The following is a 24,167-nucleotide window of genomic DNA, read 5'->3' on the forward strand; positions in this document are numbered from 1 at the left end:
AATTTATCCACTCATTAGTCCATATTTAACCTATATTTCAGTGCAAAATGTCAAGAGTATTGTAAGAGTTTTGGACTAAAAACTGCACATTCAAATTTATTTATTTATTTATTATTTACATACTTTCATGCCAACCTATTCCTTAGTCTTCCAGTAGTGGCACTCTCTGCTTAGTGAGGTAGATTTTATGGACCGAGAGGCATCGTTTATCATCATAATAATAATGCATCAGTTTTATATAGCGCTTTTCTGGACACTCAAAGACGCTTTATAGGGACTCAGACATTTTCAACCCAATATTTATTTATGGTAATTATAATTGGACATTGGACAGTCCAAAAAACACCACAACAAGCAGCAACTTCTGACAGAACTCATCACTAAAGCCCTAATAAAACAAACATCTTTATTTTCAAAATAATTTCAGTAAATAATTATAGCTTAGCTTAAGGCTGAGCAATTAATTGAATTTTGATCATGGATTTGTTTCTCCAAATTTGTGTGTCAAACCTTATTCCTTGTAGCATGTTCTAGTATATTTTTGTTCATTTTATGTTTTATACATCGCAAAACTGCTCTAAGCTTCACATTTATAGCCTATATTTATTTTCAATTTGAAAGTTTTACATAAGTTATCAGTAACAAAGTGTTTTTTGGAGAGAGAGAATTGCTGAATAAATGCGTTGTGTAACAAAAAAAAAATCGTGGTTTCAATATTGACCAAAATAATCATAATAATGAATTTTTCCATAATTGAGCAGCCTTAGTTTAGCTGTATAGTTCAAGAAACGCTACAAGTTTCAACAAGCTTATAACTGCTGTAATTAATCTTATAAAATAAATAATAACATTGCTAAGTCATATTTCACTGTAAAATGTGTTGAAATACACATAAAACATTAAATTACATAAAATTACAGTTGAAGCCATATGGTAAAACAGGAAGTAGTTTTTATCTCTTTCTTCTTTCTTCATATCCTCTCCATAAATCACACCCCCCCTAAAACCACAGCGCTCTGATCGTGTGAGTGACAGGTGCGATGTGTTCTGTCTTTGTTAGCGGAAATGCTGCGTCTCGAATGACACTTAAGCAGCGCTTTTAATGAATTTCTCACTGGGTCGATGGCACTGGTTTCCGGTTCTCCTTATGTTCACCTTGAGATGTTTAATTACATGGATATAACAGATAACATGATACTGGACTGGAATGAGTCATTAGGAGAGACACGTGCTGTTAAAGTCAACATTAGAGATTGATCCATTTATCAGGCCACTATTTGCGCTTTGAGTCCATCAAATGCTTTTCTCTGTAGAGATGTTATTGCTCCATCTGGAATGTTTCACCATATGGTAGGGATGTAACAATATCAAAATCTCTCGATACAATATTTTCATGCTATGCACCTCATCCTTTGATATTTATTTCCTTTTAAAAGCCTTGGAAAAGCCTTAAAGCACCTTGTACTATTATAATATGAAGAATTAAGATTTAAAAGTGCTTATTTCTTCATGTAGTCTGCACTGACAACACAAGAGGATCATGGTCTATGTAGTTCCCCCTGTTTTTTAGCTATTGCTACACCAAGGCAAGGCAAGGCAAATTTATTCATATGGAACAGTTCATACACAATGTAATTCAAAGTGCTTTACAGAATAAAAAAGACAATAAAATCACCCTAACTATAAATGTAAGCAAAAAAGACTTGTAATTCGATATATCGTGATGGTCTCCTATATTATTGTGAGACTTCTGATGAAACGATATCATGATATTTTGGTTATTGTTACATCACTACTGTATGGTATTAAACCTCTCTATCTTCATGGTGACCAAACCAGACCAAGTTACAGGTCAGATCTGTGATGAGGCAATGCCGCTCACAGTCAGAATACTTGTTTTGTAGGTATTTTTGAGCTATAAAACCACCAGTAATTTAATAAATGTAAGGTAGATCTGTTTAAAGTCATACTGTGGAACATTCTAGGCACAGCAATGACATATGTATAGAAACAAGCACCTCTTAGCCACCACTCCAGTGTTAGTATTATTTAATTTCATTTCATTTCATTTACATTAAGTTAATTACATCACAATAATAATAATAATAATTTAATTCATTTATTTAGACTTATATTCTAATTTGGGTGCACATGTTTTAGTATAAGTCTGAATTGTTTACTTACACTTGCTCTTTCTTTTTGTTTCTTTGAGTGGCCAGACGGAGGACCCTTGGCAGAAACCATCCACACCGAACAAAGGGGGAGCACTATTTAGTTTGTTTTACTAAGTTCAGTTGTCTAGTTTGTTTAAGTTCACTTTATTACCACTTATTATTTTCTGTATTGCACTTATTTGTCTTTTTGTTACTTTGATTATGTTAGTAGTTTTAGTTCATTATTTAGTGTAATTCCCCCCTCTTGTGTTTAGCTTTAGTTGGTCCTCATGTATTTAAACACTTGTGTTCTTTGTCTGGTTGGGTTTGTTTTGTTCTGTTCCGTTTGATTTAAGTTTCCCCAGTTGGGCCCAGCTTTTTTGTTAACGATTTACCTAATTTGAGCCTTTGTTAAATTATCTCTTTTTTGACTTTATTAAATTTAAACTTATTTTTATACCTTGTCTTTGCCTTTCTGTTTGGTCCACTACACCCCCAACCAAAAATGGACATAATGAACCTTTAAATCTCCAGCAGAGGTCCATAATTTGTTTGAAGCTTCATTTGAATTTGAATATTTTAGGGTGAAGAGGAGTCAACAAAGGTGACTACACAGCTCTCTTATCCAATTTGCATTAAAACAGGTTGACAGAGGAGTTTGTAATCCAAATCTGCACTAAATATCGGCTAAAAAATAGTCATGGCAGACCTTTTTTCTGGATTCTAAACAATCAGCTTGGTGAAAAAAAAAAAATTGGTCAATCTCTAGTCAGCATGTAGACCTAAGACTTAAATGTGTTCTAAATATTTGGTCTTACTCTTTGATATCCAACATTATGGTGCAATACTCTCATAATATTGAGTCATAGATAGCACAAAATTGAGTGGGATATTGTGGGAAGATTGACATTTTCTCTAAAAATGCTCTGAATTATGGGTGGGTGATACACAAAAAAACAATCACAAGATTAGTTTTATCACAAATCATGCTGTCTTTACCAAAAAACATACAATTATCTGATTCCTCTGAGAGTTAAATCCCTCTGACCAATACAAGGAGGTGTGTGAACATAAAGAAGCATTAAACAAAAACGGACGGAGAATCAAGAAATCATATCATCCAGCCTCGCTCTGAAGAAAAAATGAGGCAGTTCAAAAAGGTAAAATGATCCGAACAAGTCTGCTAAAGGTGTATGGAAATCGTCTTCTCTGTCAGCATAAATAAACAAAAGTGATGATAGCTTCAGGAAGTGATGCCATTACTCAACCCCAAAGACAATACTGTTGTCAGTCTGAAGATTTATAGAGCAAATTCCCTCTGGATCATTTTTGGCAATTTCTTTCAAAAACATAAAATCTCCCATAGAGTTTTCAGATCATGACTAAACCAGGACTAAGCCAGGACGTACCAGGACTTAATCCAGACAAACCAGGACTGAACCAGGACTAAATCAGAACTGACCCAGGTCTACACCAGAACTAAACCAGGACTTAACCCAGACATACAACAACTGAGCCAGGTCTATACCAGAACTAAACCAGGACTTAACTCAGACAAACCAGGACTGATCCAGGACTGACCCAGGACTGCACCAGGATTAAACCAGGACTAAAGATGGATTAAACCAGTACTAAACCAGGATTTAACACGGACAAACCAGGACTAAACCAGGACAGACCCAGGACTGAACCAAGACTAAACCAGGACTAAGTCAGGACTAAACCAGGACTGAACCAGAACTGACCCAGGGCTGACCCCGGACTGAACCAGGACTAAAGCCAGACAAAACCAGTACTAAACCAGGACTTAACCAGATAAACCAGGACTAAATCAGGACTGAACCAGGACTAAACCAGGACTAAACTAGTACTAAACCAGGATGAGCCAGGACTAAACCAGAACTTAACCTAGACAATCCAGGACTAAACCAGGACTGACCCAGGACTGAACCAGGACTGAACCAGGACTAAATGAGGCATCCAGTGTCTTTGCATTAGTGTGTTTATATTTGTGGTATGTTTCTCTTGGTGATGTGACCCTCTTGAGCAGCGTGACTGAACCATCAGGGACCACACTAAAGTCATTATCACAAAACCAAACCTGATTTTCTATTTCTGCAGCAGCGTTTGCTCCAGCTCTGGTTGAGATTTGATTTGTGGAGATGACAGGAGCTGCTCGGACGGATCACATGAGCCTGTTTTCATATGGCATAAAGATTTACTAGGGCTTTTTATTAAACAAATATTGAAATGGGAACTAAAATAAGAAGCTAGTTTGAGGCAGGAGAAAAAAAGAATTAAAGGTGCATTATGTAAATTTTTCTGGTTGGAGATCTACTGCCTGCTTATATCCACAGAGATGTTATTTCTGATGTTATTACTATGCCTACACTGCAAAAAAGCTTGGCCAAAATTTAGGATATAAACATTTAAATCTATCAGAAAATGACAAATGGATGGATGGAAGTTATCGTAAAATAAACGACCTCACTAGAATTAAACAGGTTTAGTAAGTCGATAATAAATCTGAAAACAAGATGAATAACCTGATATAAGTTTTAAAATCTTGGCCAGATCAGAGAAATTTTCAGTGTAGAATGTTCTGCAGTATTGTATTAAGCAAATATTTCTCCACTAAGACAAGCAGGTCGTGCCATGAGACCAAGTTACAGGCAAAATCTGTGAAGAGGCGAGCCTGGTCACAGTAAGACAGATGAATGATTTTGAAGGTATTTTGAAGGTATTTTCCTAGCCATACACTACTACACTTCTAACTGAGAAAAAGTAAAAGTAAAAGTACACACACTGACAAGTAGGGGTGTAATGATATCCAAGTCTCACGATACGATATTGTCATGGTATCAACCTCACGGTACGATATTTATTGTGATATTGTAGAAAAGCTCATGATATGGTGGGGAGGCTCACAATTAGGGGTGTAACAATATCCAAATCTCTCAGTACGATATTTTCACAATATACATCTCACGGTACGATATTTATTGCGATATTTTGTGGAGGTTAACAGGCCTTGATAAGACTTAATCCAAAGAACTAAAACTTAAAAGTGCTTAGAACTGTTATTTCTTCTTGTAGCCTACACTGAAATGGAGCAAAGGATCATGGTCTATGTAGTTTCCTGTCTTTTTTTAGCTATTGCTGCATAGTAACTCTTAATTTAAGCAAAGAGACTTGCAATTCGATATATTGTGATGGGCCACGATATTATTGTGAGAACTTTGACGATACGATATCACGATATTTCAGTTACTGTTACATCCCTACTGACAAGTTCATTCTGTGACTATAAAAAATGACTTTATTTACTCACATGCCCATCAACAATATACAGCAAAGTAAATTATACATCATTTTGAACATCTTTGATTCTCATAACATTTTTTACAAGCTGGACCAGAAGTACTCAGCATATGAGGTCAAAATATTATTACTACTACAACAATTACTACAAGTCAACATCTCATTATGTTTTTATGTAAAAGTACTTAAATCTGTTTTTTTCTAACTTGTTCCAAAAATGCCTTATAGTCCAAATCAAAACTGAACAAAAATTTAAATCTGCGTTTTATGTCATACAGTGGAAGATAATAGCAAAAGGATGCAATAAACAAAACAAAACAAAACAAACATGACGTGCTTAAAAAATTATATATGTGGCTTTGTAGTTGTAATTGCTGTCTTCTGTCCCCTCATCTTTGGTTTCAGATCTTATAATAGCATCAACCAAGAGTCTATTTTGGCCCAGACATGGATCTGTTGTTGAAGCGTTCTCCTTCACCAGAAATACTCAGACGACACTGAATCCATTTGTTTGGACATTACTTATTTATGTGTTAAGTGCCGTTTTGTGGTTCAAATATCCCTCACGCAAAATATATAAAGCCAAGATTCTGTAAGTAACACACCAAGGTACAAGTGAAACACACAAGCAATCAAATTAAACAGGCTGATGGAAACTAATTGTGCTCATTAATTAATTTATTTGTGTTATATGTGTGGTGATGTCATTTCCTTAGCGACCATTAGAGGGAGCTATTATCCTATTGACAGTCAACATTACACAACCAAAACAGCAACTAACCAGTAGAGCTGAATCCTCATATTTAAACGACATTAAACATTAAACATTAAAGTGTTATCAATATCTCTGTGTTTAAAGTAGGCCTTGAATGTTTTTTTTATGTGAATGTCATGTTCAAAAAAGTTCTTACTCCTCTAGGTCAAAGGTAAACTATATAAACTTTTTTGTGGGGTTATTGTGTTGCCTGGAATGTTCTACAATATGGCATTAATGCTCTCGGCGCTGTCGACTGAAGTTTACAAGATGCCACTCTGAATAAAACAGCCAATTTTGCCAAATAGGGTGTCAAAATTCATTCAAGCTAAACCAGGTCTAAACCAGGTCTGAACCAGGTCTGAACCAGGACTAAACCAGGTCTAAACCAAGACTAAACTAGGATGAAAATAGGACTAAACCAAAATGAAAATAAGACTAAACCATGACTAAACCATGGCTACACCAGGACTAAACCAGGACTAATCCAGGACTTAACCAGGGCTAAACCAAGACTAAGATGTCAAAATTGAACGCTTTGGGAAAAAACCTCTGGCGCCTAAAGGATTAATCTTGTCTGCCTTGCATTTATCCAAGTGTTGGTGTTTGTATTGATATAAATCACTTTCACAATTCTGTATTCCTACAGTGAGCAGGCACACCTCTTCACAGATTTGACCTGTAACTTGGACTAGTCTCTATGGAGATAGATAATGCCATTGTGGAACATTTCAGGCAATACAGCAACATCTTCATGGAGAGCATGTGGCAGACCCTCCAACATAGAAGTAAAATAGTGCACAAAAACACTAGTCCAATAACAAGTGGTGTGCAAAAATACTGAAATATTGAAACATCGTTATATTGTATCTTTTAAAGAGATGATACAGTATCGATATCATGGGCTGCTGTATCAATATATTGCCATATATTGAGTATTTTTTGGAATATTCTACTAATTTATTTTGTTACAGTGCTACAGCTTTGTTGCTTGTTCAGAGAAAGGAAACATTTTTTTGCAGCACATTTGACATATTCACTGTTTTGATGAAAATGTGTTTGTTTTACTTTAACTTTGCACAAGAAGTGTTTTAACAAAGACTTTTTGTATCACAGTTGTAATTTATCCTTTATTTTTTATTTAACTATATTGAATTGTTTTGAAATGTGTCGCATCGAATCGAGAGTGCACTGTATCGAGATATGTATCGTATCGTATCGGCAACTTCTTAATGATGCCCAGCCCTACCAATAATGGTGCATTGCAACACTGGAATTTCCCCATTGTGGGCCCAGTAAAGGTTATCTTATAATATGAGTCATAGCTACAATAAAAATGTAACTATAATTAAAACACCAGAAATCAATAGCAGTATTCTGTCATTCTAACTACGCAGTAAACTTCCTATCACTCGCTTTGATACAGTACACATAATCGCATCAGTGGGACGCGGCCTCGTTGGTCATGCCTGGAGCAGCAGATGACAGGGCCACAAATAAAGCAGGTCTTGAATGTGTTAACCATCTGAGAGCTTTATGGAGCTGAGCCTGGCCCACTGCCACAACCTCAAACCCAATGCAACACAATCCATTTATATCATTCAAAACTCAATTTCTCTGCAGGACGGGAGCCAGCACAAGGCACGCCGCTCATATCAAAACTAATGAATTGGATGGATCAAGCAGGCCTCACTGTAAATGACATCTTAGGACCATGAGGCTGCGATTTGGCCACAGATGACGTATTAGTATTGCTAAAATTATATCCAAGTGAAAGGGAAATGTAATCATGTTTTGCATCTCTCAAGATAAAACATTGTTAAAAATAAAATACAAATTGGAAAATGAAAACTGGATCACTTGGAAAGCAACAGGTTCTCTCGCATAACAGTAAAACAATGGTGGAAATAAAAGGATCCATACAAATTCTCCAGTTAAAGGTGCACTACTAAACTTTCCGGTCGCCTGCTTGTCTCCATGGAGATGTCATTGCTTGTCTGAAATTGCCCCACAGCATGGCATTAAAAATATCATCTTCATCTTGTACCTATTCAGTGTTTTTACCGCAAAAACCTTGAAAATCTTATTACTGTGACCAGGCTTGCCTCTTGTCTCCATGGAGATAGACACGTTTAATGCCAAATTGTGGAACATTGATTGTACATTTTTTAAAACATGAGAAAAATTTAACTTGTATCTTACATTTAAATCGCAGAACACAAAAGAAATGTCCAAATAGAGTATGATTTTTTATTGCAGACTAACACAAAGAAAAGACACTAAATGCTCAAAAGGGAGTATCTCCATGACAACATTACACGTGGCAAACACTAGCAGAAAAGTGGCATAGTGCACCTTTAAATAACATGTAATCAATAACATATGCAGCCTAAAACATTTCCATCTTTATCTCAAAATTTCCCTGTACAAACTAATACGCAGACCTGACTGGACGCTGTGACCGGTCCGTATGCGATGTGTGCAAACAAACTGATCATAAAGAGACATTTTACAGCCTTCAAACGCAAATAAAAGTGACACACGCCGCAGCAGGAGGGCGCTATCTCTTTAAATTATACAGAGTAGATTTGGGCTAATATTTAAACAGGAGTACTTTGTATCAATCATGTTTACACTAGATATAGACAGACAGAGCAGACTGCACAATGACTCTACAACAGGTGCAATCAAACTCTGAATGTTGATGACCTTGGACAGTGAGTACTACACACTACAACTAAACACTGTGAGGTTTTTTTTTTCTTTCTGTGCAGCTGTTTTGTACGGCCTGTTGAACTAAATTAAACAACATTAGAGGTCCTTTATTATGCAAAATTTTCCAAGCCATGTTATAATGCTGTTATTTCCTCAAAAACAAACATATATAGGGTTATGTTTTGTTTCATTCACACGTTTGAGAGATCCAGGTTTATTAGTCTATCTACATCTCCAGAGCTCAAAATATTCTGTTCTTGTGATGTGAGTTCTTTAGTCAAGTCAAGTCAAGTCATTTTATTTATATAGCACATTTAAAACAACCATAACAAGTTGCCTCAAAGTGCTTTACATCATGAAATACAACATAGTGAAAGAATAACGCAAATAAAAAATATACAAAATATTACACAAAGATAATAGTCTAAAGTAGAGCTCATGGGCTGTTGAAGGCCATCTTGAAAAAAAAAGTGTTTTTAGGAGGGTTTTAAAGTGAGGTAGGGAGGAGCAGGATGTCAGATGAAGAGGGAGGACATTCCAAAGCTTGGGGGCCACAACAGAGAAAGTTTGGCCTTGCGTGGTTTTGAAGCGGGATGGTGGGACGGACAGTAGGTTGAGAGAGTTAGACCATTAGAGAAATGTAATTCCAGGGTTGAAATAATCCAAATGATGCTAGTGAATGTGTATAGAGTTTAAAAACACAGTGGAGCACTTCACATATTACCATATAACATCAATGTTTTCCATTTGAGAGAAGAACTCTGTCTAAATATACAGGATTTGTGTGTTAAACATGTATGAATAAAACAAAACACATACTGTATGTTTTTGATGAGGAAATAACATAATAACATACATAAAAAATAGTGTAATACGAGCCCTTTAAAGTGGCAAATTTTATTAAAATCTTGAACTACATTTTGACATTAAATGAAGTCAAAACATATGCTCTTTTAATGAGAAAAATATGCACATTGTTTTGGTAACTTCTCAACGTAATTTGGCTAGAATTCAATGTCTTTTTTTTTTTTTTTTGGCTACATATCAGCGCCACCTAGTGCCTCTGTTCAATTTCATTTCTCTCCAGTGACTAGGTCAGGAATTGAAATACACTACACGGTTCGCAAAAATCCTGGAATTGCGAGTTCAGGCACCGGCCAATCAGCAAAGAGCCATACATTCTGTGTTGGCAATGATTCCCGAGATCGAGGATTTAAAGCCGGAACAAAGAGAATGTTTGGTGAATTTTATCAAGGGGAAAGATGTTATTGCCCTTCTTCCTACAAGATTGGGGAAAAACTTAATATACCAGTTAGCCCTGTTAGCGGCGCATTACATACGTCACGACCAAATAGCAGCGATTGGATAAATGACAAAAAGTACCTGCCTACCGTGGAGCGAGCAAATCCTAATGTTACGAAGTGAAACTGGCTGATGAATCAGGCTAACATATCAGTACAACAAATACCTGTGGCTGCTCAGACCACAAAAATATATTCACAAACTCATTAAATAATAGATTACAGAAACAGTATGTCTTGCTCATAGAAGAAATCAGACCACCAACATTTGAAATAATAGGCTAATGTTGTTTCTGAGTAACTGGTCATGACACAATACAAAATTTTCAAACTCTAAGTGGATACTAAGGAAAAGGCTTGATTCCTGATATCAGTTTTCAGTAGTTTCATCTAATCTTATAGTTCTGATAAGGATCCAGATCACTGTCAAAGCTATTCAGGAAAGATCAACTTTTTTTTTCTAACAGGACCTCAGATTGTTCAAATTAGTAGCTATGCGGGTAAAGGTATATATGTTTCACTCCTAACTGAGACACATGTGCCCCCAAAATGTTAAAATTAATTTATTTTTGCTTATTGCTTATAAAATATTATTCTTAAATCTTTATTGTTGACCAGACTGTTTTGTTTGTATAGGAGACTTGAGTGATTTATATTGTTATCTAACAGGACAATCCGGTTACAGAGAGGACAGATGACAAGAGCAAAAACAGAGACAAGGACAAAAGGACACGGCGACCACAGCCTATCCGCCCACACTGCTCCTGCCTGCTCCTGTCTGCTCCTGTCGGGACGTCTGCTCCTGTCGGGACGCCCTCTCCCCACTGTCCCAGACAAAGAGGAACTCAATTACCCCATTGGAGCGTGCCTCGTCTGATAGATTTACCAGAGATGAGCTCATGAGTCAACCAGCGTTTACCAGTAAGTCCTTGGACCTCGGAGGTGTCTCTTAAACGCAGTAATTTTAATCTGACGTCATATACCGCTGTTACCACGGAAATGCGACTTAAGTGGTGCCAAGTGATGAAAAAAGCAAATAGACAGTTGATAATACTTTAGTAAGTGGTTTAGTCGAAGGTTTGGGGGGTTACGCTACGTGCTTGTAAAACTTTTTCCACAGTCTGGCATTAAGCACGTCTATCTTTACTGAGAAAAGAAGGTGGCGCCATCAGACTAAGTTGCAGGTCAGATCTGTGGAGACATGAGCCCACTTAGTAAGACGCCCACAGTCCTCTGACAGTAAACACATGTGGTTTGGAGCGTAACGCATTTGAGAATTAGGGCTGCTTGATTATGGAAAAAATCATTACCACGATTATTTTGGTCAATACTGAAATCACGATTATTCAAATGATTATTTTTTACTCACACAATGCATTTATTTATTCATTTATTTATGCAAAACTTTCAAATTGAAAATAAATATAGGCTACAAATATGTACCTTAGAGCAGTTTTGTAACATTGAAACATAAAATTAATAAAATATACTTTGAACATGAAATAAGGCATAGAAAAACATAAATGTATCCAAAATAAACTATATATCCAGCTGTTCTACAATCTCTATATTTAAAAAAATATATATATATATACTTTATATACTTATTTATATTTAAAAATCCCAAAATAAACTTTGTTCATTTGATTATATGAGTTTGGAAATCGTGTGACACATAAATCGAAACCGTGATTGAAATTCGATTAATTGCACAGCATTATTGAGAATTATGTTAAAAAGCAATGATTAAAAGTGTGTTAGTTAATATTTCTAGACAATATTGCCCAGATACTTTTAATGCCATACTGCGGAACATTCCAGTCTCCATGGTGACAAGCAGATGTATTGAGCAGTGAAAAGGTAGGACTTTTAAAAACATGGAGGTGAAGCTGATGGGAGCAAAATTTGAACAACGCAAAGCATAAATGAGAAACTCAGCTACAAAATTTCCAGTGATTTAATACGATCTGTTGAGACTGAACCAGACTCTGAACTGACTCATCTTATAAAACAATCTTAAGTCTTGTGACATTTTCGATTATTGCGTTAGTGAAAACTACCCTCTCATTTTCACAAACAATAGTCTCTGGTCTCTCTGTCCTCCTCCTCCAGTGCTTCCTCTTTGATTTATCCTGCCGTCTCTCCTTCATAGACTGAACCCTCTCGTCCCGGATGCCCTCTCCTCTGAAGGTCACCGAACCCCGCCCCTGCCCCCCTAACGACCCATCCCAACGCCACACGCTCAATCAATACGCGCACTAATCAACGGCACACAGATTGTTTTCCACTGATGAGCCCGAGCAGAGCTAAAGGCTGCCCCATCAGCTCCATTACACAGGATAGGGAGCCTCTCATATTAGACACAGTGGCTATGGGAGGAGTATAGGATTTATTTCACAGATATTTGGATCAGTAATGTCGCTTTCAAAAAACGTTTTCTGTAAGATATAATCAATGTGTAAAGTGTTTCAGATTGGAAGAATATGATAGAAATATGCATTGTCCAATTTAAGACAATACAAATCATAAAATCTAATCTAAAGTCAGCCAACGTTTGTTATTGTAAAACTCCAAAATGCTTCTCTGTTAAGGTGCACTATGTAACTATGTATGTAGGGGTGTGCAAAAATATCGAAATATCAATATATTGTATCGTTTAATGTAATGATACAGTATCGATATCGTGGGCTGCTGTATGAATAAGAGTATTTTTGGTATTTTACTCAATTATTTTGTTACAGTGCTAGAGTTTTGTTGCTTGTTTAGAAGAAGGAAACTTGTTTATGTGACACATTTGACATTTTCAATGTTTTGATGATTAAAATGTTTGTCTTTCATATTAACTTTGAACAAGACGTGGTTTAACAAAGATTTTTAGTGTCACAGCCATGATTTAGCCTTTATTTTTTGACTGAACCGTATCGAATTGATTTGAAATATATCGTATTGAATTGTGTCCAATCAAAACCTCACTGTATCGAGATATGTACTGCATCGTGGCTTATCTATTGAGGTATATATTGTATCTGCAACTTCTGAATGATACCCAGCCCTATATGTAACTTTTCTTGTGTCTATGGAGATGTTATTGCTTCCCCTGGAATATTCTATAGTATGCCATTAAACTCATCACAAACATCAAGTTAAGTTTAATCCCGAATAATCATTTTCATTAGGAATTACGTGTCTACATGGTCTTTTTAAAGCGGAATTAATTTTTATTCAGAATTAAAGCTATCATATAAATGCTGGCAACTGTGGAGTAAACATTCCAGACATTACCTGCTCTAAATTTTAACCAAAACATATAACTTAAGTAAGGCTGTGCAGTTAATAGAATTTTGATTGCAATTTCAATTTGTGTGTCAAACAATCTCCAAACTCATATAATCGAGTTGAAATTATTAAATCTTAAAGTTTATTCTGGGATTTTTAAAAAAATAAATAAGTATATTTATTTAATTTTTAAATGTAAAGTTTGTAGAACAGCTGCATATATAGTTTATTTTGGATACATTTATGCTTTTCAATACCTTATTTCATGTTCAAAGTATATTTTATTCATTTTTTTGTTTTATACATCGCAACACTGCTCTAAGGTACATATTTGTAGCCTATATTTATTTTCAGTTTAAAAGTTTTGCATAAATTATCAATAACAAAGAGAGAGAAATGCTGAATATATGCATTGTGTAACAAAAAAATAATTATATAATCGTGATTTCAATATTGACTAAAAATAAACTAAAAATAAAATAATCGAGCAGCCCTAACTTAAAGTTCATAAAACAAGCAAGAGACCATAAGTTACAGGTCAGATCTGTGAAGTTGGATTCCACACTCACAGTTTTCTGAGCCTTATAAACACATATTTAAACTTGTGAGATATAGTTATGAAAATACAATACCATGAAACATTACAGGCAAAGCAATAACATCTTTAAGTAGACAACCAGACTGCGAACCCTTCACCAGAAATGTTACATAGCCAACGTTTACATTATAGCACAAACTGGGTTATATTTACTAATGTATTCAGCAGTCAGACATGCCACTGTTTTCTCCCCAGCATGCCTATATTTCACTTAAATCACTGACATATACATGTGGTTTTCTCTTTCAGATCAAGAACAGTTTTCCTCATGTTTAATCTAACTGTTTTTATTGGGGAAATGCAATGAAATTCACCCTCCCTCTGTATGATGTATGACATTGAAGATGAATGGTTCTCCTTAGACAGATAGGCCTCCAAAGTGAAGATCAGGCTCAAGTTCCATAAGATTTAAAAGTGCAGACTGCAGCATTATACCGTACATCCCTCATGTGTGCTTTAGTTGGCCACACTTCTGCTGATGAGGCTAAAACTGGGCTAATGTGAAAACAATAAATATAATAACCAGGAAACGCCTTCTGCCAAGTCCAAAGTGACAGGAATCATTTACCACAAAGAGTCAATCCACTAAAAGCTTCAGATTTTCCGTAAAACCATTTTTATTGAATATTAGGCACTTGATGTTCAGTAATAAATGATAAACCGCTTTAGGTACACCTGTTCAGATCATTTGAAACCTAAATCAACCAAAAACAGAAAAGGAGCTTGGTCTGATAAGTGGAAAGAGTCTAAAAGTTTTCAGATCAGACACTGAGGATCAAACTGGTTACAATAATGCTATAAATGACAACATCATGTCAAAAGTAACAACTTCCACTATCCATGCACCATCAGTAACTAGTAGTTTCAATATTTGCATTTGGAAAAAATTATTAGTTTATTATAGTGAAAACAATGCAATTTAACACAATTTAACACAATAACCAAACAAAAAAATGAAATCTTAAATTTTCTTTCACTCCTTTTGCCCAATAACATTCATGTAAACAGATACCTTATAATAATAATTAGTTATTGGGAGATAAATTGAAAAATATAAACAAATAAATAAATAAATAGAATATAAACACTTTGTTGGTTTACTTTTTCTGAGTTGACTGAATTAAAATGACATAATTTAGCTTGTAAAATGGTCACGAATATGATTTTTAGTTACATTATATCATATTCTTATATTCGGACATGAATAATCACAGTTATGAATGAATCAAATCATCTTTACTAGGGATGCAACGATATTCAATATAATATTGAATCGTTCAATCTTGGATACACATGTTGATTTGCACGTGTCCATCCATCCTTGCTGTGTTTTATTTATTTTGGTTAGAAAAGGGAATACCGTTATCACAGCGTTCTTCTCCGAAGCAACAAGAAAACAGCTCCATAGGGACTTACCGCTGAAATATTCTAACAGAGGTGGATTTTATCTTTCAGTCACTTTTTATTTTACATTGATAGACCCAGGAATGACAAATATATTTACTTTTAAAAAACTTTAGAATCACTTTTGGCTTTACATCGGCGCTCCTATACGCACACAAATCGATATTGTTACCCGTGTATCAAATCATGGCAAAACTATATTGTTGCATCCCTAATCTTTACCTAACTATTCTGCACTAACCACTGGGCCTAAACTGGGACTAAACCAGCACTAGAAGAGGATCAAACCAAGTCCACATCAGTACAAATATAGTTGTTTACTGTTGATGGGACTTACCAACCATTTCATTGCGGTAACAGGATATCTGACCATTTTCTGGCAGGAGCTCATCAGGTAAATTAGTGGCTTTACGCGATGCATACCGTAACATAATAATCAATTAGTCCCTCATGTAACCCAATTAGCACAGAGAGGACACGGTAGCTAACATCCACAGACCCATGTTCATCAGTCATCAACAAATCTAATAGACAGGTCCTGGGGGGTTAGTCCGAGCACAAATCCAGTTCAAATCCAGTTCAGATCCCCCAAGGGACTAAAATGGCATCAAAAATTCAACAAGAGCTACATCAGGGTAAATGGCAGCAGTGATAGGACAGCACTGATAACACATGAGAAGGGCATTGGTTAATAGTCTGGTTGGTCGGTGTGTACAGATAAACAGGGTAAGGTTACACAGAGGTTTCCGGTTCAAAGATCAGAGATGTTTGACAAATAACAATCAAAAATCCAATAGTAATTAGTCATAAGACCCTGACAGGAGGGGAAGTAGTGTGTAAGTAGAGGATTCAGTTACATTTACTCGAGTAATGCTTCATGTTGACAATATTAAATTTAAGTTCCTCAAATATGATTAAGATTTTCGATTTTTGTGGTTTATCTATACATTATAAATTGTTGTCCTTCCAGTTACATTAAATTCATATTATAAGTCATGTGCTAGGTCCAACTATCCATTTCGGAGTAAGAAGAACTTGAGTAATCTAGGACTTTTGGTTACTCTAGCATGCTCTGTGTAAAAGCAAATCAAAAAAGCAAATGCACCTAGGTCAGGGGAATGTGCAATGAAAACTGTATAGGCTTAGGGAATGTGCAATTATTAATATAATATAAGATTGCGAAGGGTTTGTCTTTAAAGAGTGACTTAAAGGTCCTGCTGGTGTGTCACTCGTTGTCATACTTGGTCTCTTATTTATTTCTATTCTATGGTGGATGCTTGTGTGGTGCTTTTGTTGTTGTGTTGTCCTGTCTTTGTGATAAAGCATGTGATCCCCTCTCCCAAGACAAATTTCTCCCATGAGAGACAATAAAGGATTATCTTATCTTATCTTAAATCAAACTTTACAGAACCCTTTGTGTGAGTACCAAGCCCAGATAGGCCTAAAACAGTGTCCATATGTTACAAAATACATCAAATGCAAAAGATTTTTTTTCTAATTATCTTGGCCTACGTCATCAGAGGTGTAATACTCCCTACAACAGAAGCAGAATGTCTTGAGAGTTCATATCTCTGGGTGCTGGGGTCTGTACTGATGGTAAATAAACTGCTCTTGCTCTAGAACTCCGGTGTCATGCCTCTTCAACGCTCAGACTTCAATAATTTGTTCTACAACGGTCACATTTTACAAAGCATGTCACTCAAAGCATTTCACATCAAGCAGCCAAACTTCATGACACAGAACTGCCAACCTGTGGGTCAGTCAATCTAAATACTTTACCAACAATGTTTTTGTGTCTTGAGTGAGATTCGACCCACCAACTTTTGCATCAGAGGAGAAATATTCTACCAGCATGTGGAGTTAATTGATCTCTGTTAGTCATTTAAGTGAAATGTGGCTGAATGAGTTTTAACTAGAGCATGAAATGACAATTATTTAAGGCAGAAACTAAAGAATAAGCATTAAAGTTTTTGTGAAAGTTCGTGAATTACATATGTAGCACATGTTCCGAGTCTGCAACAACAAACAGCTTTTGCTACAGAGCCATTTGTGAGGCCACACAACGGTACTAAAGTTTTGTAATGCAGCAAATCTCAATGTAATTAGATGGATTTCATTTGAGCCCAAACTAAATCATGCTCTTAAGACTCCAGCCCTGATCCTGCCAAAGAGGAGAGCAGCTCAGAGTTTCTGGCAGCAGCAGGTGGAGCACGGACCGGAAAACTGTCGGAAAAATAATAATGTCCCGTGTTTACCCTCTTCAGAGAGACAGGGCTAAATGGACAGAGAGAGTGGAGAGAGAGAGGGGGAGAAGAGAGAGAGGGAGAAGAGAGATTAGAGAAGCAAGGGAGTGAGAATGGAATAGAAAGAGAGAGGCATCAACTTACAGTTTGAGTAAATAAACTGGATTTATGAGAAACATGCATAATGGTCTGTTTTGGTCAAATAAATAACACAAATGGAACTTCCTAATAGTTGGGAAATGATGTAAATAAAAACATCACTAATGATTATGATCCACATATACTTTTTTTTGCTCTGTGTCTGAACCAAACCAAATCAAAACCCCTGCCACAGTACGCAGTGATGTGAGTACTTTACTGTTTTTGTTTTGTTTATCTCGGATGTCCTATTGAACACAAATCTTCTCATTAGGGCAGGTACAATGATTGCCCTACATATACAGTGGGGCAAAAAAAGTATTATAGTTATAGATGAGAGAGGTGTGTAATTTTCATCATTGATAAACTTCAACTGTGAGAGACAGAATGTGAAAAAAATCCAGGAAATCAAATTGTGTGATTTTTAAAGAATCTATTTGTATAATGGGGGGAAAATAAGTATTTAGCACTAATAAAAATTCACCTCAATACTTTGTCATGTAACCTTGGTTGCCAATTACAGAGTCAAATGTCTCCTGTAGGTCTTCACCAGATTTGTACACACTGTAGTAGGTATTTTGGCCCATTCTTCCATGCAGATCTTCTCTAGATCTGTGATGCTTTGGTGCTGTTGCTTGGTGTGGAAAAACAGGCATTTTCTGTAACTGCTAAATACTTTTTTGCCCCACTGTATAGTTAAAACGTCCATTGATTGTTGAGAACTGTTGCCATAATTCTAATCAAATATGCTATCTCTTGAATGAACAAAGGTCACCAAAATGTCCTTCTAACCAACATGTAGTGTGCCCTAAAACTGGTCAACAAAAGAGTGGGTCAACAAAAGGTTTAAAGGTCTAATTGCCAATAATATGCTTGGGTCTTGTCCAGAGTCAGTCTTCTGCAAAAGCGTGTGGTTTGAAGCAGATTTCAGAAAAAAAAGTTAATCTATTTTTGTGTTAAATATGAATGGTATTTTTATTTGTTTTTGTAAGACAAAATAAAATTTAATTAAAAATCATGATCATTCAACATGAGGACAAAAATCCTGACTGATTTCTTTTGCCGTCTCGCCCACTTTAATCACGAAACTGAGCACAATGCTGCAGTTTGAATGTTAGAACAAGATCCCCAATCATGCACAGTTCATAAAACCAATAAAAGATCGCAACAACCTTGAAATCCCTATTCATTGGCGGTGTCAGACGGGCCATGTGAACGCAGCCCCTTCGCGCTGCTGCTTTGTGGCATTTATTGTGGTAAACGATGGGTCAAACTCCGCAGCTCCGCCAGGCTCATGTGAAACGGGAGAGCAGCTCAACGTCCCGGGGCAAAATTTCAATCAATGTCTTCTTGTCCTTTCAGCGTGGCAAATTAGATTGTACCAGGGCAAACGAAGGAGGGGGGGGAGGGTGACCCCGCGCTGACGAGGGAGAGAGAAACAGAGAGAGAGAGAGAGATGTCCTAATCTGACAGGTACAAAGCAGGACAAGCAAGAGAGGACATACAAGAAGACACTAGAGAAGGTCATGCTTTAGGGCGGCAAGATTCATCGCAACTGAATCGAAATCGCAATTAGCAAATCACAAAGTACCATAATTTCCTCCACATACAACAAAATATCCTGTCTTATTCTGCATGAAAACTGCTACACCTGTAGTTTAGATCTGTGCAAACATGTTCTGAAATGTGATTCTTGAGTTAGTTTGTCAGTTTTGTCAGTGTTTTTGTCAATTCTTCTGAACTACCAGTAGTTTAAAATGTGAACTTTGAACAGAATCATATTATTAAAACATAAATCTCAAATCTAAGCACATTCATCCTTAATGCATAAAGACTGCACAGTGCCTTGGCACAGATCTGCTTGATTATCGAGTTTGAGTTTATTATTAGGGATGTAACAATAACCAAAATATCGTGATATCATATCGTCAAAAGTCTCACAATAATATCGTGGGCTGTCACAATATATCGAATCACAAGTTCAAGTACATATCCCATGATTCATTTCAGTGCAGACAACATGAAGAAATATGTTTTTACTTGAATTCTTGGGATTATGATGGAAATAATTCACACCAAAATCTTATCAACCTATATTAAAAGCAAAAAAGAGTAACATCTACGATTATATTAACCAGTATCCATTACATTATATTCCAAAATATCAAAATAAATATTGTACCATGAGATGCATATCGTGATAATATCATACCGTGAGATTATTATTACTTGAAGCTAAATAATATATAGTTTCCATACTTGAAACAGGTTTAAAATATCTACAGTGGCCAAATCATTTAAAGACAAAAAAGTAATAAAGTAACAATTTGGGTCATAGTTTAAATCATTATTTTTGTAACTTTATTAAATACACAATCAAAGGTTAATGTCCAGAGGAAGTAGAGTATTTTTGCTATTGCTTTGCACTCTCCACTAGAAAAGTGACACAGTGCATCTTTAAGAGCTCCAGTAGATTAGACAAGTGGCTTCGCTCCAGGTTTTTACGAGCACCCATATCTTTCAGACCAGAAATTTTCCTTTTTTTTTTTCCTCCGTTAGATTAGACTATTAATTTTTGTATTGGAACATCGCCAATATGAGTCAGGTACCGATCCATCAACGACTTTATGTTGAGAAAAAATAATACAACTTTTTGAAGAGTTTTGACTGGAAGTACAGGGTTGCTCTTTCACTGTGTCAAAAAAGAATCTGAAAACATAATATCTAAGGATAAATCAAAGGCCAAAATTGTGAATTTAACTGGATAACACATTAAAGGGTCTATAGCTGATCTGTTATAATCTGTTTCCTCATCACAATCATACCTGGAGTTGTGTTTTGTTTCATTCATGCATTCATTCATTCAACACACAAACTCTGCATATTTAGGCTGAGTTTTTTCTCTAATACGGAAAACACTCCACCTTGTAATATCATGTGGTAATACAGAAAGTGCTCCACTGTGTTTCCAAAAACCTTCACTAAAAACATTTGTATAAGTTCACCCATGGAATTGACAATCTCTATTGAACTGAAGGTAAAAGAAGCTGTTAACTTGGCCACTACATGGTATCACAAGAAAGAACAATAAAGGATTACTCAGACATGTGTGACTGAAACAAAACACAACTCCAGGTATGTTTTTCTTGGAGGTAACAGCATTATAACATGTCGAAAAACTCAACAAGCTAAAAGAGTCCATTTTGTGTAATACAGAACCTTTAAAAATAATATAAATTATGTAAAGACTTTATCTTGTCTCATGCTCATGGACCCAATCTCGTCCTATCTTGGGGGAATTCTGTCTCGTCCCACTCTAATACTGTCCATTAGTTGCTGCTTTTCTCAGTCCATCTATAGCAATATACAGCTAAAGATATTTGGAAAGAATATATATCTACATGGGAAAGAGTACAGAGAGAGTGTAGAAATAATTTATGGTTAAAGTCTACTAGGGGCACATGGATCAATTTTCCTTTGAAGCCTGTAGTTGGACTGAAGTGCTCCTGATCAGCAGCTTCTCTCTTCAGAGCGTCCCACAGAACCAGAGACAGCTCAGCCTTGAACTACAAGTACTGCTGCAGGTAAGCTTTTATGTGGTGTTTTCGCAGACCAAATCAAATATAATGTTTATGGCATAACTTTCATAAACATGCCCATGATGCATTAATTTACTGATACTTGTTTGTTCCTATAAGATAGTATATGAGAACATTTATGTGCGCCACAATGAGGAAGGAGCACAACTGTTCTAATAGAGGGTCAACCAACTGTCCACCAGAAAAATTATTTAGTGCTGATGGCATAACCACTTCGTTTTCCCATAGTATATAGAGTATATATAGTAGAGATGTACCAATAACTGAAATATCGTGATATCGTATCGTCAAATGTCTCACAATAATATAGTGGGGTGTCACAATATAAGGAATCACAAGTTCCTTTGCTTAAATGCAAGGTTTTATAGTAGCAAGAGCTAATAAACATCAGGAACTACATATCCCATGATTCATTTCAGCACATACAAAATAAAGAGATATATTTTTTTACTTGAATTCTTGGGATTATGACAGTAATAATTCACACCAAAATCTTGTCAGGGTATTTCAAAAGCAAAAATGAGTCCTATCTACAATTGTATCAGCTTCTCCAAAATGTCGCAATAGATATTGTACCATGAGATGTATATCATGATAATATCGTACCAAGAGATTTGGATATAGTATATTCTAGTATACAATATTGTAAAAGCAGCACTTTGTGGCCACTGTGCACTGTCTGCATCTGATTTTAAAACATTTAATTAATAATTATTAATAATACAAACTTACAAACTGTTCATGACTTGACAATTTGACAATCAGGTACAAAACCTATTGTGATGTTTTCCAATCACCCACGAACTCACAGGTTGGCAGTTTAATCCCTCCAAATGACAAGAAATAATATATTTGTGCCTATAATACATTTAACCCCTATGGCCTTTAATACAATTAGTGTTTTGAGTGTCCCAAAAGGGTTTCTAAAATTGTGCCTAACTATAATTTTATTAATATTTGCCCAAACTAATTTATTCAGTTCATGTTCTGGTTCAAATACAATTACCTGTCCCCTTTAACGGAAAATTGGTGTATAGGATTTGACTGAGATCGCATCACAAAATGACTAAATCAGAGCCATTGACAACAGGAAGTGGAAAATAGTCTTTATAATGCATCCATAGATACAGCAGACAGAAGCGCCACTGAATCATCTAATGTAATAAAAACTAAATCAAAGCTAACATCAACAGTCCAGTGAGACTGATGTGGCTCCTCAAAGCAGAGGATACAGATAAAGACGGAAGGTTTAATGGATGGAGAGGGGGTGGCTGCTAACTTTGCTTCCTCTGGGAGGTCGCGGGTCAGAGCATTTGAGCTTGGTTAAGGTTTCAGGGGTCAAAGGTTAAAGCAGGGTCAAACATACAGTAGCCAGGTCACGTCAAGAGGTAAACGAATCAATGCTTTTACGTGACGACATCTGCAATGCCGTATGTTCAAAGGAAAACACACAAGAGGATTGGGAGAAGGGTGGATAATTTTAAGGTAAAGGTCATTGTGCCATTGCATTTGACCCATTCTCCAGTGTTACTAGGGCAGATCTTGGCTGGATTTGTCAGGACTACCTTAGCTAGAGGACTTGATTGTGCATGTTTGGAAGTAAAAAGTGATAGGCAGATTGTATTAAGGAGATGGTAAGATAGCTCATTTGTTCCTGAGGGCAAAATCAAGGAAACAATGTGAACAATTCAAAGAAAGCACAATAGCACGCCCTATATTATCATTACTTTGAGCATGAGATCAGATAATTGTGGATGAATACACAATTTTATCCTACAAACCAACTTGTACATAAGATATTTAAGTCATACAGTAGTCAATTTATAACTCTTGCCTAACAACTGGAAGGTCCCTAGCAAGGGTGGCACCACCTAGTGCCTCCGCTCAGATTCATTTCTCTCCAGCAACTAGGCCAGGAATCAGAATACACTAGACAGTTTGCAAGAACCCTGGACGTTGTAAACCACGCACCGGCCAATCAGCGAAGAACTGTGAAGCCATGACGTCAAACTCAAGTGCCTGTCTGGGTCCCTTTTGTGGTACAACACAAAAGTAAACAAAGCGGTCGAGATGGATGTAGACGAAGACATACATTCTGTGTTGGCAACGATTCCCGAGACTGAGGATTTAAAGTGGGAACAAAGAGAATGTTTGGTGAATTTTATCAAGGGGAAAGATGTTATTGCCATTCTTCCTACGGGACTTTGGCATTACACACGTAATGACCAAATAGCAGCGACTGGTTAAATAAAAAAGTACCCGCCTATCATCAAGCGAACAAATCCTAATGCTTCGAGGTCACACTTTTTCTGCAAAGTGAAACCGGCTGATGAATCAGGTTAGAAGGTCCCAGGTTCAATCCTCAAATTCACAAGGCTTTTTCTGCGTGGAATTTGCATATTTTTTCTGTGTATGGGCAGATTTTCTATTAGTCACCTCTAGGCACGGCCAATTAATCAAATTTTAACCGGAATAAAGATTCAGTCATTTTCTAATTGTTAATGATATGCCTTGGTCTTTTTCACTGAGAGGACTACAGACAATCCAATAAAGGGTAATTTTGCGTACTGATTAAAATGCTGTCTTGTTTTTGCTCATGAAATTAGCGTTGAAAGCCAATTTAATTTTGCTTTCAGAAAGAAAAAATAAAATAGAAAAGTTTGAT

General features: G+C 36.1%; 1 protein-coding gene across 1 annotated transcript in view; it reads right to left on the reverse strand.

Moving 5' to 3' along the window:
• The window catches only part of ret (ret proto-oncogene receptor tyrosine kinase), a 54,358-nt gene that overhangs the window by 21,450 nt on the left and 8,741 nt on the right, over positions 1–24,167 (reverse strand). The window lies entirely within an intron of this gene.

Source organism: Boleophthalmus pectinirostris, unplaced genomic scaffold (assembly GCF_026225935.1).
Source record: "Boleophthalmus pectinirostris isolate CB_2022bp ecotype Guang Dong unplaced genomic scaffold, ASM2622593v1 HiC_scaffold_5, whole genome shotgun sequence".
Lineage (NCBI taxonomy): Eukaryota > Metazoa > Chordata > Actinopteri > Gobiiformes > Gobiidae > Boleophthalmus > Boleophthalmus pectinirostris.